We start from the raw sequence: 18,573 nt of genomic DNA on the forward strand, positions 1-18,573 counted from the left end.
AGAGCGAGAACTCATCTCAAAAAAAAAAAAGTAAATTTAAGCCAGGCACGGTGGCTCACGTCTGTAATCCCAGTGCTTTGGGAGGCTGAAGCAGAAAGATTACTTTAGGCCAGGAGTTCAAGACCAGCCTGGGCAAAATAGGGAGACCCCCCTCTCTACAACAGATTTAAAAAATTAGCTGAGCATGGTGATGTACTCCTGTAGTCCCAGATACTTAGGAGGCTGAGGCAGATGGATCACTTGAGCCTAGGAGGTAGTGGCTGCAACGATCCGTGATTGCGCCACTACACTGCAGTCTGGGCGTCACAGCAAGATCCCATCTCAAAAACAAAGCAAACAAATAAATGTAAATTTATGCACTGGCACTTTAAGGTTTTTCTCTGACATTTCCTCTAGCTTGTAGAGGTCATTCGAAATTGTATTCATAATTTTCATATAATTTAAACACTTGTTTATGCATTTTGTAATTGTATTTTTACATGGAAATTTAATTTAAAAATTTTCTTTCTCATTAATCATTGGTTCATTTGAAGCTTCTTATGAAAATAATTTAATGCAATGACTTTTAAATTTAATTTCTAAGCCTGTGGATATTTGCTTTGTAGTGGTCCAGTATTTTAAAAAACTATAGAATCCACACTGAAAATTCTACTAGCTTCCTGGTATGCTTTATTGCAATGCCCATGTGTATTATTTTCTTTCGCAATAATTTACTGACAAAGTTGACTGCCCCATCACCTGCAGTTCCTGTCCCAGGGCTCAGGCCAGAGAGTTAGCATTTGTGTGGACGCTGCAGGGATGGGCTCTGGAGACAGAAAGGCAGGCTGCTCCCCATCTCCTGGTCCTGGTGCTGCCCCCATACGAAGTCTCTCCTTTTTCTCATGGCTGCCACCACTGCCACCACCACCACTGCTGCTACAGCACCTGTTGTCACCAGTGATTAAGGCCCAGGTCCTGACCTGGCTACCTAGGAACTCCACAGTGTCCCTAGTTGCCCGGCCACTGCTCAGTGCCTGGACACTTGGCATATCTCCACTGCAAACACACAAGTTCCATTGCCCTGGTAGACTTCCCTTCCAAAACACATATAAAATTAAACATTTTGGCTGGGCACAGTGGCTCACACCTGTAATCCCAGCACTTTGGGAAGCCGAGGCAAGCAGATCACTTGAGGTCAAGAGTTTGAGGCCAGCTTGGCCAACATGGTGAAACCCCATCTCTACTAAAAAAAATACATAAATTAGCCAGGCGTGGTGCATGCACCTGTAGTCCCAGCTACATAGGAGGCTGAGGCATGAGAACTGCTTGAACCTAGGAGGAGGAAGTTGCATTGAACTAAGATGGCACCACTGCACTCCAGCCTGGGTGACAGAGTGAAACACCATCTCAAAATAAAAAAATAAAATTAATTAATTGAATTGAATTAGAAATTTTAAGATGATGACAATAGAGCATTAAACCAAACATTATGCCAAGTAAAAGAAGTCAGTCACAAAAGACCACATATGATATGACTCCATTTATATGAAACCAAAGTCACACACTCATGAAGCCAGCCCAGGCTTTTGCTCACATTTCCCAACTGTGGGGCCACCTCCCATCAACAGCACCTGAGGGCCACTGGGGGTGGTGGCAGGGGTCTTTTACCCTGTGCACCCTCAACTGCTATCATCAGGGCAGTCACTCCACCTCCTCCATAGACTCCTGCATGTGTCAGGAAGTCCTCAAGAGGCGCCCTGACTGTCCTCACCATGGAGGAGCTTTTGAGACTATTGCTCTACAACACCAATGCCAATGGGCCCTTCCGATCCAACAGACCCTTCCGTTAATACCGTCCCTTGCTTCCCATCACTGAGCCGCCTGTTTTGCCAGATAAAAGACTGATATTCTCGCAGGAATGGGACCACTCTTCTCTGTCCACACAGGACCCCTCCCCTATCCTCCCTGCTGGTGGTGGTGTCTGGAAAGTCGAGTTACAGAGAGTATCAAAGAGATCACATTCTAGCAATGAAGGGGTTAGAGTCAAAGGAGTACATATTTGGATGATGTGTTGTTCCAGGTTTAAGTGGTAATATTCCAAACAGAAAAGTGAACCTGATTAGAAAACAAATCATTGTTCAAATTCTTCTCCATACTCTGGGTAAGACTTGCATTTCTGGTCATCATTAATGAAGCCCAGTAACAACCTTGGAGGGAGTCATTGGAAGCCCAGTGGGTAATGAGTAATGATGTAATCAGATGAGTGGTATTAGAGAACTGCAGAGACAAGACGATCTAGAACCTTTCAGTCCACTCAGTTTCTGCAGAGCCATAGCATTTGAGTAACAGCCCTGCTACCTTTTTCTCATGAAGGGGGATGTGGAAGCAGTTAGAAAGAGAGCATCTGATGATAAAGAACACAAAGAGATGATTCCTGAACCTGAACAAAAAGCAATGGAGCTTGGACACTAAAAAGAATTTTTATGGCCGGGCGCGGTGGCTCAAGCCTGTAATCCCGGCACTTTGGGAGGCCGAGACGGGCGGATCACGAGGTCAGGAGATCGAGACCATCCTGGCTAACACGCTGAAACCCCGTCTCTACTAAAAAATACAAAAAAAAAAAAAAAAAAAACTAGCCCGGAGTGGTCGCGGGCGCCTATAGTCCCAGCTACTTGGGAGGCTGAGGCAGGAGAATGGCGTAAACCCGGGAGGCGGGTCTTGCAGTGAGCTGAGATCCGGCCACTGCACTCCAACCTGGGCGACAGAGTGAGACTCTGTCTCAAAAAAAAAAAAAAAAAAAGAATTTTTACATGCACTGATTGGACAACAGAAAAATACTTTAGTCTCTATTTTCTTGCCACTGTTCAAAATCTTCATCAATAAATCACCTTATCTCATATGGGTGCATGAACTTTGAAAGACATTGTAAAAATTCAATATAGACAAGGGATATGCCAAAAATATTTATCCAGAACTCACAGGTGGTAGGGGTAACTGTAATCTTCCCCATGAGATTATAGACTTGTTGAGAACAGGAACTCTGTCTGTACTGTATACTATATATCCCTAGTACTGGATTAAGTTGAATGTACTGTTCGACACATAATCGTTTGAAAGTTATTGCAATAATTGGGATTGGGAAATTATTTTGCAAAATAAGGATTTCTATATCAGTATTTGACATAAGCAACATTGGAATCATTTAGCTCTTGTCGGATTCAGTTAATAATTTACAGAACACCTGCCATGTTTTAGGCACTGCTTCATACATTATTTCAGTTCACCATTCTGATAATCAATACAACATCTGCATTCACAGTGGAGTAAACACACATGATATCTTGGTGTTGGATTAGCAGAACAAGCATGAACACACAGCACTTGAGTTTCCAGGCCATTCACTGCCTGTCTGACAGCCGCTGGTTCCCTCCATCCATGCCCCACTTGCCTCTATATTTTATGCTACAATGTTTTGTTTTTGTTTTTGTTTTGTTTTTTGAGATGGAGTTCCGATCTTGTTGCCCAGGCTGGAGTGCAATGATATGACCTCGGTTCACTGCAACCTCTGCCTCCTGAGTACAAGCAGCTCTCCTGCCTCAGCCTCCTTAGTAGCTGGGATTACAGACGCCCACTACCATGCCCAGCTATTTTTTTTGTATATTTAGTAGAGAAGGAATTTCACTATGTTGGCCAGGCTGGTCTTGAACTCCCGACCTCAGGCAATCCACCCGCCCCAGCCTCCCAAAGTGCTGGGATTCCAGGCATGAACCACCACACCTGGCTCACTACAACATTTTATTCTAAATCCTTCCCTTATTCAAATCAGCCTGTAACTGCTTTGAGGCTGCCATTTTTTTGAACAACAGTTGGTCCTGTTCACCTGCGGATTATAACGGTGGCTATTCAATGGCTTCTATTGCTGCTGCATTTATAACAGCCAGTGTTATAAATGTTCATCTTCAGGCAATGAAATCGCATCTTTCATGAAAATGATTATTGGCAAATATGCTATACATCTCTGCAAAAATTGAGGTTACGTTTGCAAATGAGTCCCAGATGTCCTTTAAAGGCAGTGAGTCATCCTTCTGGAGGGACCCCTTTTAGACCCTTCATCTCTCTGCAGCCTGAGACTCCCTGCAAATACCTCCTCACCGTGGTTGGAGCTGGGCAGTCATTGGAAAGCCTGGAATCTAGAGAGTGGATTGCGTTTTTGGCGATCTGGAAGTTCCTGGCTATTTGAGACGTCCCTTGTTGAAACATCACAGGATAAATATTGCATCGACATAGCTGAAGCATCACTGACAGGCTTTTAAGAACATGCTATGTTAGTAGAACCAGAAATCTGTTGGAAGTGTGATGTATGCAAATGTCAGAGGAAAGTCTCTACTAATCCAGAAAAGCCTGAATAAAACACTGCACAATCTATAATTCATGTTTGTATCATAATTCATACCCAGACTTTCAGGCAAACTATACTTTAGCAAGGTTTAAAAATTATTGCAGAGCACATATAACAGACAGCCAAGATATTTCATGATACATATGAGCCACTATTTTTTCTTGTAGAACATTTTTTGTGTTGTCTGTCAACTGATGAATGGATAAGCAAATTGTGATATATGCATTCAGTGGAAAGAAATGAAGTATTCATATGGGCCACAATATAGAGGAACCTTGAAAATGTTATGATAGGTGAAATAAGCCAATCACAAAAAACTACATATTGTGTGCTCCATGTCTATGAGATGTCCAGAACAGGTAAATCTATATAGACAGAAAGTGATTGCTGGTTCACAATCTGGTGAAAATATGAAAAACCATCGAACTGTATCAAACTGTACACTTTATTTTTACTTATGTATTTTCATTTAATTTTTTTAGAGACAAGGTCTTGCTCTGTAACCCAGGCTGGAGTGCAGTGGCATGATCATAGCTCCCTGCAGCCTTAACCTCCTGGGCTCAAGCAACCCTCCCACTGCAGCCTCCTGAATAGCTGGGACTACAGGGATGTGCCTGATTAATTTTTGATTTTATTTTATGTTATATATGTATGTATGTATTTATTTTATATAGAAAGAGTCTCGCTATGTTTCCCAGGCTGGTCTCCAACTCCTGGCCTTAAGCAATCTTCCCACCTTGGCCTCCCAATGTGTCGGGCTCATAGGCATGAGGCACCTCGCCCAGTCAAATTGTACACTTTCAGTAAGTGATTGTATGATATGTGAATTACATCTCAATACAACGATTAAAAATTTGAGGGTTTTAAAGTGTTAATGGATGACTACAAATTATAATTTAACTCTAAAAATGGAAAAGTCTCAGTTCAGAACTGGGTCATTTAGATCAATAACTTTAGGTTAAGGCCGCATAGTGCTGAACGTGACTATTAAAAGGGCAGAGTTATAAATAGTCTGGCTTGCATGTTCCTCCCGCTCTGTAACATGATTACGGTTCATCTTGGACACCTTGTCAACTTCTGAAGTGAAGATCTCAAGAAAGATGTTACAACACCCAGGAGGTGGGACTGTGCAGTGGGATGTGCTCCCAGAAACGAAAGCTTGTAAATTAAGCTGAGAGTTGGTGAATCTGCAAGATTTATGGCTCATGTAAAAATATGCTAACACAACTGTAAATTGATACACCACCAAATTGCACTCTGTCTTCTTACACAACACCGTTTAAGCTGTCAGGCACAGTCTTTTGCGAGAATTAATTGCCGTGTGTTAAATTGAAATGGAGTTTCCCGTGACTTGACAGAGCCCTTTCGGAGCCAGTACCAAATGTTCTTTGACCAGCTTGCAGGAGACACAGAACAGGCTCTCCAAACAAACAGCAATTTGAAAAAATCAATCCATGGAGTCCATAATAAAGCCTTACGGATTTGGGGGCATTAAATTTAACTTCATTTAATCCTTTAGGACAAGTACAAAGGAACTGTATGCCTTTACTTATCAAAGCACAACCTGGCTTTAAAATCTTTTGAGCAGGATTTTATAAGGTCACAGATTGAGAATTTTGCCTCAGGAAAGTCTTTCTCTATCATTCTGTTTGTTTCTTGTGTATCTCTTCTGGAAGTTGCAGAGGTTGAAATTGTTTCTTGAAATACCTGGAGGTCCAACCATCTTTCAGGAACCTCCATTTTCTGGGCAAATTTTGCCTCGTAGTTACAGGTCAGTGGAGCCTGAGCTCTCTATGTGATAAGCCATCAAGATTGGTTAAAGGACTGGGCGTGGTGGCTCATGCCTATAATCCCAGCACTTTGGGAGGCTGAGGCAGGCCAATCGCTTGAGCTCAGGAGTTCAAGACCAGCCCGGCCAACATGGTGAAACTCTGTCTCCACTAAAAATACAAAAATTAGCCAGTTGTGGTGGTGCATGCCTGTAGTCTCAGCTACTCAGGGGACTAAGGCAGAAGAATTGCTTGAATCCAGGAGGTGGAGGTTGCAGTGAGCCGAGATGGTACCATTGCACTCTAGCCTGGGCAACAAAGTGAACCTCTGTCTAAAAAATAAAAATAAATAAATAAATAAAGCAAACTTGGTTGAAAGCCAACCTTCTCTGTTTTTGTTGTTGTTGCTCTTGGCTGATTTTGGGATCTTCTGTCCTCTCTCTAGAGCAGTGGTCGCCAACTGTTTTGGCACCAGGCACTGGTTTTGTGGAAGACAATTTCTCCATGAACGGGGCTGGAGGTTGGGGGGATGGTTTCGGGATGATTCAAGTGCATTACATTTATTGTGCACTTTATTTCTATTATAATACATAATGAAATAATTATACACTCACCATAATGTAGAATCAGTGGGAACCCTGAGCTTGCTTTCCTGCAACTAGACAGTCCCATTTGGGGGTGATGGGAGACAGTGACAGATCATCAGGCATTAGATTTTCATTAAGGAGCACACAACTCAGATCCCTCACATGCGCCATTCACAAAAGTGTTCTCGCTTCTTTGAGAATGTAATGTGCCACTGATCTGAGGAGGTGGAACTCAGGCAGTAATGCGAGTGATGGGAGCAGTTGTAAATACAGAGGAAACTTCGGTGTGGCCCAGCGGTTGGGGACCCCTGCTCTGGAGTGGCTTTGAATCTTGTCATGGTCCTGGCCTCCCTGGGTGACAGGCAAGAGTCACATGTCTACCAGCTCTGCCTGAAGCAGAAAGGGCCGCCGTAGAAATTTCTGCCTATTTATTTTTCCCTCTGAACCTTCTGGAATTTTCAATAATGACCTCAGGACTACTTTTACTAATGCAATCCTTTTGCATTTTGAATTCACAACATAGTATTTGATATTCTGCATTTCAAACTCTCACTGTCCATAGTTTAAATTACTTGTGGTCATATGCTATCAGTCACTAGTTCTTTAGCAGACAGTGTGCTTTCTTCATATATTATCTCTGACTAGGAATTTCGGAGAGATGCTTTTCACAGGTTCATGTTCCTCCCACCCTGAAGGATTCTATCTTAAGGAGTGTTTTCTGGTCCGATTTATACTGGGGCCACCGATTCTAACAACACTAGATTTCCCTCTGTCTGCCTCTTTATGTCCACAGCTCTCATTCTCATCTGCCTCTTTTTAAAAACTGTCATAAAATTAAAACGATAGCTCACTATTCTCTATAGGCTTTAGGATATTTTATATTCCCTATTCTTAATTCAGGAAATGGGTTGATGTAACACCATTTATTCCAAATCTTTGTTCATTAAACAAATGAATTAACAAATTAGATTCATTCTAACTTTATCTTTCTAGTGGATTTATTCATACCAGTTACATTGGTAGAGTTGTCTTTCATTGTTACTTAATAAATGGGTAGTCTTGTTAATTTAAATGAAAATTTTAAAAACGGAGAAAGAGGATGAAAAGGCCAATAATCCATTCTAACTTCGTAAATCTCTAATCCTTGAGATGCTACATGGCAGATGAGTGAAACATTTCATGTCTTTAAGGCGATATTTATTCAATAGGCTGTTTTTTATTTTATAACAGCTTTAGTAAGATGTATTTTACATACCATACAATGTATAAAGTATATAATTTGGTGGGTTTAATATATGCACAGAGTTGTGCGACCATCCTGAAATCATTTTCGAACATTTTCTCATCCCCAAAGAAACTCCATACCCACTGGCAGTCATTTCCCATCTCCCTCCTCCCTTGCCTCTCACGCTCTAGGAAACGCAATCTACTTTGTGTCTCTGGATTTGATTTTATTATTATTATTTTTTTGAGATGGAGTCTCGCTGTGTCCCCCAGGCTGGAGTGCAGTGGCACAATCTCGGCTCACTGCAACCTCCGCCTGCCAGGTTCAAGCAATGCTCCTGTCCCAGCCTCCGAGTAGCTGGGACTACAGGCATGTGCCACCATGCCTGGCTATTTTTTTGTATTTTTAGTAGAGAAGGGGTTTCATCACGTTGGCCAGGCTGGTCTTGAACTCCTGACCTCGTGATCCTCCCGCCTCGGCCTCCCAAAGTGCTGGGATTACAGGCGTGAGCCACTGTGCCCTGTGCTGGATTTGATTACTCTGGACATTTCCTGTAAATGAAATTATACAATATGTAGTCCTTTGTGACTGGCTTCCTTCGCTGAGCATCATGTTTTCAAGGTTTATCCATGTTGTAGCATGTAACAACACTGCATTTCTTTTTATTGCTGAATAACATTCCATTGTACGGATAGACCACATTTTGTTTATCCATTCTTCAGTTCCTGGACATTTGGGCTGTTAAAGCTTTTTAGCTATTGTGATTAACGCTGCTATGAACATTTGTGTGCAAGTTTTGTGTGAACATAGGCTTGAAGTTCTCTTGAGTATAGAACTAAGAATGGAATTGCTTGGTCACATGGCAACTCCATATCTCCCTTTGAGGAATTGCCAAACAGTTTTCCATGGTGCCTACACCAATTTATGTCCCCACCCACAGCATATGAAGGTTTCAATTTATCCATCCTCACCAACACTTGTTACTGTATCTCTTTTTCATCATAGCCATCCTTATGGGTGTTAAGTGGTACTTCAACGTGGCTATTTATTTTTAATGTGGTATTGAGTGATAGTGAACCTTTTTTTTTTTTTTTTTTTCTTGAGACGGGAATTCGCTCTGTCACCAGGCTGGAGTGCAGTGGCATGATGTCAGCTCACCGCAACCTCTGCCTCCCAGGTTCAAGCGATTGTCCTGCCTCAGCCTCCCAAGTAGCTGGGACTACAGGCGCCCGCCACCACCCCTAGCTAATTTTTGTATTTTTAGTAGCGACAGGGTTTCACCATGTTGGCCAGGATGGTCTCAATCTCTTGACCCCGTGATCCGCCTACCTCAGCCTCCCAAAGTGCTGGGGTTACAGGCGTGAGCCACCCCCTATGGCCGATAGTGGACCTTTATGGATTTAAAAAAAAAAGACGTTGCCAGTTATAGTTACCTTTGTCATCTGATAGATTGATGTGCATCATGCTAATTCCATTGTTTTTTAGAGCAGCGTTTCCCAATCTTTTTTCTTTCCTAAGCCATGTCCTCTTGAAAAAATATTAAAAGTGCATGCTACCTGGAGGTTCTCATATACTTCCTAGATTGAGGATTATCTTTACTTGTTTCTGAAACTTTTTTATTTCACAGATCAGTAAAATAAAATTGCCAACTTTGTGTTTGGCCATTTACCAACTACATTAACATGATTTCATCAAAGAAAGGACATTTAACCCTCAAAAGAATAGAGTAACTATTTCATGCTAAAGAGTCTTTTTCAAGGCTATTTCATCAACCCCTCTCCCCAACTGTCCTTAATTTCCAGTATGAAAATTCTAATTTCTCATGTGGCTTCCCACAAAACCTCTGGTGAGGACTTACATTGGAATAATGTTACAGATACCGTAGCAGGCCACTGCCCTCTCTGATAAGTGTATAGCCCAATAGGCAGGCAAATGGGTGAATGAACAGAGAAGCCATGGAGACAGGGATGCTGCCTGAGCCTGAACCAACAGTGTTCCCCTAGCCACCTCTGTTCTATTTCAAGCAGATCTGTGCCTAAAAATACTGGCCCTGCCTATCTTCATAATTAGAGTAAAATTTTTTTCTTTGGCCGGGCATGGTGGCTCACGCCTGTAATACTAGCACTTTCGGAGGCCAAGATGGGCAGATCACCTGAGGTCAGGAGTTCGAGACCAGCCTGACCAACACGGAGAAACCCTGTCTCTACTAAAAATACAAAAATTAGCCGGTCGTGGTGGTGGGCGCCTGTAATCCCAGCTGCTTGGGAGACTGAGGCAGGAGAATCGCTTGAACCCGGGAGGCAGAGGTTGTGGTGAGCCAGGATTATGCCATTGCCCTCCATCCTGGGCAACAAGAGCAAAACTCCATCTCAATAACTAAATAACTAAATAACTAAATAAATAAATAAAGCAAAAATAAACAAAATAAATTTTTCTTCTCTGATGCTAACCAAAACATGGGATGAAATGTTGGTAGGCGTTCCCAGTGGAGGCATCAGTGGGGCACATCCAGCACATACTTATCAATCTCGGCCTTTCTAAAAATGGGACAAAGTACCACACAATGCCAAAAAATTGCACAAGGTTCATATGGAGGGTTCTTGCCTGTAAAATTCAGCCTGAGCCTATCTATCACTTAGACCTCTAGGTCCAACTGTCAGTTTCCAGGGGATACAAGGGTTTGCAGCACAAGTCAGATGATACCACAAGGATACAATCAGCCAATGTAGATTGTGGGTGGTCTGCAGACAAATGACTCATTTTCTTTAACATACTATAGCATGTGGAAAAGAGACTTACAGAATAAAAGAGACTTAGAGATATAGCAGCCAATTAGTGATTCTCATTGTATCCTGATTCAAACAAATCGTCTGTAAAAAGGCATTTTTAAGATGAAGTAGAGCAATTCACGTATGATCTGAATATTAGATTATATTCAGGAATGGTTTTTAGTTTTCTTAAGTGATAAATAGCAAAGGGTTTACTATCCTTTTGTGGTTCATAAGTATGATTATTTCATTTTCACGTCAATGTGTGAGATCAGCAGATCAGCCTCCCTCAAACCTTGTTACTACATCAGCACCACATTACCCATCCAATGTGAAAAAAAAAAATCTTTACTAATTATCACCTAGACATGCACACTGAAGTATTTACAAGACACATGTTGTCTGAGATTTCTTTCAAAATACTCAAGAAGGCTGAGCATTGTGGCTCACACCTACAATCCCAGCACTTTGGGAGGGTGTGGTGGAATCAGTTGAGTCCAGGAGTTCGAGACCAGCCCTGACAACATAGCAAGACCTCATTCTACAAAAAATTTAAAAATTAGCTGGGCGTGGTGATATGTGCCTGTAGTCCCAGCAACTTGAGAGGCTGAGGTGGGAGAATTGCTTGAGCCCGAGATGTTGAGATGTTGAGGCTGCAGTGAGCTGTAATCGTGCTATTGCACTCCAGCCTGGGCAACAGGCCAAAAAAAAAAAAAAAAAGCTCAAGAAAAAAAGTTATGTTGGGGAAATGGATGAAAATTAATTGGCAGAAAAATTAACATAAACAGACCCAGAAATGAGACAAATAATAGAATAAGTGGGCAAGGACTTTAAGATAGTAACTATACCTATATCCTATATGTTCAAGATGGTAGAGAAAAGTATGCCCATGTTAAAAAGAGACATGGGAAATATTTTTAGAGACCCAATTAAAACTTTTAGAAATAAAACTAAATGTCCAAAATAAAAAATATATTGGATGAAATTAATAACAGATTAGAAAGTGCAGAAGAAAAGATTAGTAAATGTGAATATATAGCAGTACAAACTGTCCAAACTAAAACATACACAGAGAAAAAAAGACTGAAGAAAAGAATAAAATATAAGTGAACTATGGGACAACTGCAGTTAGTCTAACATACGTGTAATTGTGTAACGGAAGTCTGGTGGGAAGAGGAAGCAGAGGATCATAAAAAGAATTTGAAGAAAGAATAACCAAAACATTTCCAAATTTAATACAAACTATTAATCCACAGGTTTAAGAAACGTAACAAATCCCAACACAAGACATGTAAAGAAGACTATGATAAAATATATCAAAATCAAGTTGTTAAATCTACTAATAAAAAGGAAAAAAAAAAAAAAAAAAAGCAACCAGGAAGAAGATACAGGTATGGAGGAATAAAGATAAGAATGACAGCAAACTTCTTGTTAGAAATAATATAAACCAGAAGATATTGGCAAAGCACCCTTATAGTACTAAAAGACAAAACAAAACAAAAAACACTGTCAACTTAGATTTTTATATCCAGTAACAATGTCTTCAAAAGCAAAATCAAAATAAAGACTTTTTCAGACATACAAAACCAAAAGAATTAATCACCAGTAGACCTACACTATAAGAAATGTTAAGAGAAGTCCCTTAAGAAATCTGGTTTTATACAAAGGAATAAAGAACACCAGAAATGGTCATTCTGTAGGGGGAATGGGGGGGAGCGGGGGAGGTTAATATAAAAGACTCTTTTTTTGTATTTAAAAACGATCTTTGAAACATAATTTTGTAAAGCAAAAATAACCACAATGCATTGTGGGCCTTATAAATAAAGTAAAATTTTTGACAAGAGCACAAAGGCCAATCCAGGATTTCAATTTATTGTTGCAAGTATATGTGAAACAGCATGACATTACTTGATGGCAGATTATGATAAGTTAAAATGCATCAGGGGTTGGCAAACATTTTCTGTAAAGGGTCAGGTAGTAAATATTTTAGTCTTTGAAGGCCTTACGGTCTCCATCACAATTACTCAATTCTGTTTTCTTATTCTATTTTATTTTTATTTTTACTTTTTTTTTTTTTTTTTTTTTTGAGACAGGGCTTCACTGTGTTATCCAGGCTATAGTTCAGTGGCGTGATCACAGCCCACTGCAGCCTTAAGCTCCTGAGTTCAAGCAGTCCTCCCATCTCAGCCTCCCAAGTAGCTGGGGCTACAGGTGTGTGTCACTACACCCAGCTAATTTTTTTTTTTTTTTTTTTTTTTTTTTGGTAGAGATGGTATCTCCCTATGTGGCCCAGGCTGGTCTTGAATTCCTGTGATCCTCCCACCTCAGCCTCCCAAAGGGCTGGGATTACAGACGTGAGCTACTGCACCCACCCTCAATACTGTTGTTGTAGTGTACAAGCAGCCAGAGGCAATAAATACACTAATGGGTGTGGGTGTATTTCAATAAAACTTTATTTACAATAACAGGTAAAACTAGCAGATTTGGCTCAGGGGCTATACTTTGCCAACCCCTGATATATACTATAAACCCTAAATCAGTCATTATAAAAAGAGAGGTATAGCTAACAAACCAACAAACAGATAAATGAAATCATAGAAAACACTCAACAAATTCATAAGAAGGCAAAATGGGGAATGCAATAAATAGAAAACAAATAGTAAGATGGTAGGTTAAACCTAACTATATTAATAATCGCATTAAAAGTAAATGGACTACCAGTCATTAAATGACATAAATCAGAATTGAAGGTAAAAAAAAGACCCAACTATATGCTGCTTACAATATGCATTTTAAATACGAAAATAATAAAAGGTTATAAGTAAAAAGATGGAAAAAGATACACCATGATAACAATAATCAAAAGAAAGCTGAATTACTACATAAATATCAAAGTTGATTTCATACCATGGAATATTATCAGCGATGAACAGAGTCATTTCACATTGATAAAGGGGTCAAGTCATAAAAAAATATAGCAGTCTTATATGTTTTTGCACATAATAACAGAGCTTTAAAATGCATAAAGGAAAACTGATAGAATTGAAAGGAGAAATAGGCAATTCCACAATTATACTGAAATATTTCATTTTTGTTTTTGTTTTTTTGAGACAGTTTTTTTTTGCTTTTGTCGCCCAGGCTGGAGTAGAATGGTGCGGTCTCAGCTCACTGCAACCTCTGCCTCCCAGCTTCAAGCAATTCTCCTGCTTCAACCTCCCAAGTAGCTGGGACTACAGGCGCCTGCCACTATATCCAGCTAATTTTTGTATTTTTAGTAGAGACGGGGGTTTCACCATGTTGGCCAGGCTGGTCTTGAACTCCTGACCTCAGGTGATCTGCCCGCCTCGGCCTCCCAAAGTGCTGGGATTACAGGCGTGAGCCACTGCGCCTGGCCTATACTGAACTATTTCAGCACTCTCTCTTAGTTATTGATAAAATAGACAGACAACAAATCCATAAGTGCACACAAGATTTCAACAAGATGATCAACCAACCGGACCTAATTGAAATTCCACCCAACAACAGCAAAATATACATTATTTTTCAGTGCACATACAAATCATTCAAGACTAGCTCTGAAAGTTGAACAGGATGGTAGGTAAATCGTTCTATCACAGTCATTTGTCTTTTTATCATTTGAGGACACTATCTCTCTTTTTTTTTTTTTTTTTTTTGAGACGGAGTCTTGCTCTGCCGCCCAGGCTGGAGTGCAGTGGCCGGATCTCAGCTCACTGCAAGCTCCGCCTCCCGGGTTCACGCCATTCTCCTGCCTCAGCCTCCCGAGTAGCTGAGACTACAGGCGCCCGCCTCGTCGCCCGGCTAGTTTTTTGTATTTTCTATCAGAGACGGGGTTTCACCGTATTAGCCAGGATGGTCTCGATCTCCTGACCTCGTGATCCGCCCGTCTCGGCCTCCCAAAGTGCTGGGATTACAGGCTTGAGCCACCGCGCCCGGCCGTGAGGACACTATCTCTCTATCACATGCCTTCATGACAGACAGAACAAGAGGAAATAAAAATGACAGAGTACCAGAAACAGAGAGCGCAGTCGAGGAATGCATCAACCTCCGGGCAAAACTGATCTGCCATGACCAGGAACAGGGCCTAATTAAAATACAAACGACAAGTACTAAATCTTTATTGTGAAATCACAACGGGAGAAATTAGAAATAGAAATAGGGCTACCTTATTTGGTAGAGTGTAATTTAAATACACATGGTTCATTGGAGACAAAATGAATTGGGGGAAAAATAAACATACAGTCCACACACAACATTTCCCTATACAGTCACACATCACCTAATGGTGAAACGTGTCATTAGGTGAGTTTGTTGTTGGGAAAACATCGAAGAGTGTACTTAAACAAATCTAAATAGTCCACTCTATACCTAGGCTGTATGGTAAAGCCTATTACTCTCAGGCTGCAAATCCGTATAGCACGTGACTATACTGAATATTGTAGGCAGTTATAACACAATGGTAAGTATTTGTGTAGCTAAACATAGAAAATGCACATTAAAAGTACAGCATAAAATATTTAAAATGGTACACATATATGGGGCACTTACTATGAATAAAGCTTGCAGAACTGGAAGTCGCTCTGGGTAAGTCAGTGAGTCAATGGTGAGTGAATGTGAAGGCCTAGGATATTGCTATACACCACTCTAGACTTTATAAACACTTTTAGGCTACACTAATTTTTTTTTTTTCTTGAGACAGAGTCTCATTCTGTTGCCCAGGCCTGAGTGCAGTGGCGTGATCTTGGCTCACTGCAACCTCCGCCTCCTGGGTTCAAGCAATTCTCCTGCCTCAGCCTCCCAAGTAGCTGGGACTACAGGTGTGTGCCACCACTCCTAGCTAATTTTTGTATTTTTAGTAGAGACGGGGTTTCACCATGGTGGCCAGGCTGGTCTCGAACTCCTCACCTCAGGTGATCCACCTGCCTTGGCCTCCCAAAGAGCTGGGATTACAGGCATGAGCCACCGTGCCCAGCCACTAAATTTATTTTAAAAATGTCTTTCTTCAACAATAAATTAACCTTAGCTTACTGTAACTTTCTTACTTTATAAACTTTTTAAAAATCATATTTTGACTCTTTTGTAATAACACAGCTTAAAGCACAAACACATTGTATAGTGACTTATATATACATATTTTCTTTCTTTATATCCTTAGTCTTTAAGTTCTGTTTTTAACTTTTATTTATTTATTTTTTACTTTTTAAACTTTTTTTGGTGGAAAACACACGAACACACACATTAGCCGAGGCCTACACGGTAGGATCATCAGTATCACTGTCTTCCGTCTTCACATCCTGTCCCACTGGAAGGCCTTCAGGGGAGGTAACAGGCACGCAGCTGTCATCCCTGGTGATAACAATGCTTTCTTCCGGATACCTCCTGAGGGACCTGCCTGAGTTTTACTTAACTTTTTTTAGTAAGTAGACAGAATACGCTCTAAAATAATGATAAAAAGTACAGTTTGGTAAATACATAAACCAGTAAAAGTCATTTATTACCATCATCAAGTATTACGTACTGTACATAATTGTATGTGTGATACTTTTGTATGACTGGCAGCCCAGTATTTACAACAAAAACATGTGAGCAATGCATCACACTACCATGTGACAATGAATATGGTAGCTGTGATGTCACTGGGCAAGAGGAATTTTTCAGCTCCTTTATAATCTTACGGGCCCACCATCGTCCATGCAGTTTGTCATTGACTGAACTGTCATTGGTCAGCACATGCCTGTACATTATGTTTTGCATTGCTTTGAAGAGATAATTTAATGCTAATCCACTAATTTAATTATGACAGGAACTCATGACTCTACAAGTCACCAAATGATTAAAGTGAAACAAAATCCTCTCTAACCAAATGGAAGGCAAAATATGTAAAACCTTTCAGAGATCAAGCCACAAAAGAGACTTGTTATGTGTGGGCCTAGGAAATACCAGCTATGTAGACAAATAGTGATGGGGAAATAGAATTTTAACCCTGGAATCTTAACATTAAAAAGTTTTCAGTTGGTTTTTTTTCACTGTTGATCCCTTAATCTTGTTTCTTCTGACAATGACATTTTTTGCTCAAGGTTAGAGCTGTAATTTCAGTGGAGTGGAATGAATGTCCTTGGCCTTCTGCAGGCACAGGCCCTGGAGTTTAATTCCGTTCCCCTAGTGAGAAGCTGCAGGCCTTGTAGCATGTCCGGTAACCTCTTCTGTAGCCACCTTCCCACACCAGGGTAGGCTGTGATCAGGGGCCAGTTATCAGCTCTAATCCTACAGACACACAGTTGCTCACCTGGACGTTTCAGCAAGATTGTGAAGCTACATGGAGGAATTCACAGTGCTGTGGATGTGAACAAGTGTTCTCACCAAAATACCTGCGCAAGGAATTGGTGCTAAAAGACCCTAGGCCAACTTCCAGGTCCATGCTGTCTAACAGGAATATGTGAGCCACACATGAAATGTTAAACCTTTTCACAGCCATGTTTGGAAAAGCAAAAAGAAATCAAGTAAAATTAATTTTAGTGATGAGTTTTATTTAATCCATTATATCCAAATAGTAGTGTTCCTACATACAATCAATATAAACATTATTAATGAAATATTTTTACTTTCTTTATTCTAAGTCTTCAAAATCTGGAGCGTATTTTATACTTTCAGCACGTGTGAACTTGGACTGGTCACATTACAGGTGCCCAACAGTCACATGTGGCTCCTGGCTACCGTATAGGACAGTGCAGTACCAAATGATTGATGGTGGAATGGGTAGACAAGAAAACCTTCGGCAATATACAAGTATAAAGTCAATGTTTTTATTATCGGGGAAAATACGCAGTGCTAATATCTTACATGTCCAGTTCCGCCTTGCAGAGGGTGCGGTGGAGTGGGGAACTCTGGTCAGCATCAGCTCCCAATGTGAGCTAAGCCTTCTGCTCACTGGACTGATGAAACTTGTTCATACAGGCTTAGAAATGTGGGTCATGGTGAATATGTAATTTGTAAGTCCTAAGAGAAAAAAGAATTACTAATAGCTAGGGAATCATTAAGAGAACCAGACCAAAGCTATTCTTCATGTTTCGCCATTTAATAGCATTTTCAGAGCCCAAACTCTCGGTGAGAACCAAGCTCTGCCTGGGAAATGGTAGTGCTCAGATATCCTGTCTCATGGGCCAGCTCATTCTCGCTCTTTTAGTTACATTAAATTCATAACCCCCTCCTTCCACTCCCGCCACCCACCACGTCAGCACCACTGTGTGTACACCACTATTCTCCTACACGTATGTTTTATAGATGGTACTCACATGACTGGAAATTTGCTCACTGTGATTCAGGAAGAGACATCTACTTCTCTTGCAGGAACTCTCACTAGACCATTGCCTGACAGTATGAAAAGACCCTGCAGTTCCAAGTTGAGGTTAAGAAAGTAAGTGTGCCAATTAAGTTAAACCTAAAATTATATAAGAATAAACCCTTTTAAAAATCACTAACATGGTGAAACCCCGTCTCTACTAAAAATACAAAAATTAGCCGGGCATAGTGGTGCGTGCCTGCAATCCCAGCTACTCAGGAGGCTGAGGCAGGAGAATCGCTTGAACCTGGGAGGCAGAGGCTGCAGTGAGCCAAGATTGTGCCACTGCACTCCAACCTGGGTGACAGAGTGAGACTCTGTCTTAAAAATAATAATAATAAAATAAAATAGCTTCCGCTTGTATACAAATTACTCCAAAATTTAATGGCTTAAAATAACAAATATTTATTATCTCACAGCTTCTGGGATCAGAAATTTGGGAGTGGTTTGGTTGGTTCCAAACAAAATGTCCTCTGAAGGCTTGACTGG

General features: G+C 40.8%; 1 pseudogene; it reads left to right on the forward strand.

Moving 5' to 3' along the window:
• The first annotated feature begins 10,944 nt into the window (after positions 1–10,944).
• Positions 10,945–11,059, forward strand: LOC111548531 (annotated as a pseudogene).
• The last annotated feature ends 7,514 nt before the right edge of the window (positions 11,060–18,573 follow it).

Source organism: Piliocolobus tephrosceles, chromosome 3 (genome assembly GCF_002776525.5).
Source record: "Piliocolobus tephrosceles isolate RC106 chromosome 3, ASM277652v3, whole genome shotgun sequence".
NCBI lineage: Eukaryota > Metazoa > Chordata > Mammalia > Primates > Cercopithecidae > Piliocolobus > Piliocolobus tephrosceles.